Genomic DNA, 897 nt, shown 5'->3' with positions numbered 1-897 from the left:
TCCCAAACACACCACAACCGACATGAACCATCATTCTTCCAAAATCATCTTTCATTTACGAGATGACTTTGTGAACGATGGCCAGAAATCAACTACCGAAAACAAGCAGGAGGCATTACCTCCAATTGCATCTCACCCATGCCATCTTACAAATAACTTGAAAGCAAAAACCAAACCAAAATATATGGGCAGCCATATCCACATCGCATTCACACATAGCCCACCTCTGTTTGCGAGTTTCTTCAGGCAGCTAATAAGATTCATGCAGATAGCCGAGCTCTTGGAAATGGACCGGGACTCCAGATTGCATCCTTCAGGGCCCGGCCATTCCGTGCTCCAAACAAGCCAAGTAACAAGAAGCAACCGGAGACTTGCCGTCTCTTGAAAGGGACCACCAACCGATTGTATTAGAAATACCATCCTTGGCTGACAATATCAAAAGCTTTATCCATTCCCTTAACATTGACACTTGAATCAGCGTCACCAAATAAATTAAAAGTACCTACAGAAGGGCAAAAAAATAAAAAACGGACAATTTTGTTGAGAGTGGGATTTGAACCCACGCCCTTTCGGACCAGAACCTTAATCTGGCGCCTTAGACCAACTCGGCCATCTCAACGTTGTGTAAGGCAATGAAAAAAAAATTATAATTATATCTTGTAGTACTAGTTCTCGGGTTCAACTTAAGCATAACCAAGATTGACTAAAAACCGCACCGGATTGTCTCTGCTTAGTCTCACTTAATGGATTTAGTTGAAGTAAACCAGATCCGTAATTTGCTTTCCACTTGCTGAGATTTTGATGGGCTGGGTCTTCGAACATCTTGAGACAGGTTAAATGAAATACTGAACGAGGCTCGGGACGATTGGTCAATTGGTTGGACTAACTTGGGCAATG

At 42.7% G+C, this 897-nt stretch overlaps 1 non-coding gene across 1 annotated transcript; it reads right to left on the bottom strand.

Annotated features, from left to right (window-relative positions):
- Positions 1–538: 538 nt before the first annotated feature.
- On the bottom strand, positions 539–619 carry TRNAL-AAG (transfer RNA leucine (anticodon AAG)). Its single transcript has one exon. It is a non-coding gene; the product is annotated as a tRNA-Leu (tRNA).
- Positions 620–897: the final 278 nt, after the last annotated feature.

The sequence above is a fragment of the Nuphar pumila genome, chromosome 6 (assembly GCF_984573655.1).
Source record: "Nuphar pumila chromosome 6, dmNupPumi1.hap1.1, whole genome shotgun sequence".
Lineage (NCBI taxonomy): Eukaryota > Viridiplantae > Streptophyta > Magnoliopsida > Nymphaeales > Nymphaeaceae > Nuphar > Nuphar pumila.
This window is presented reverse-complemented; position numbering and strand designations above follow the sequence as displayed.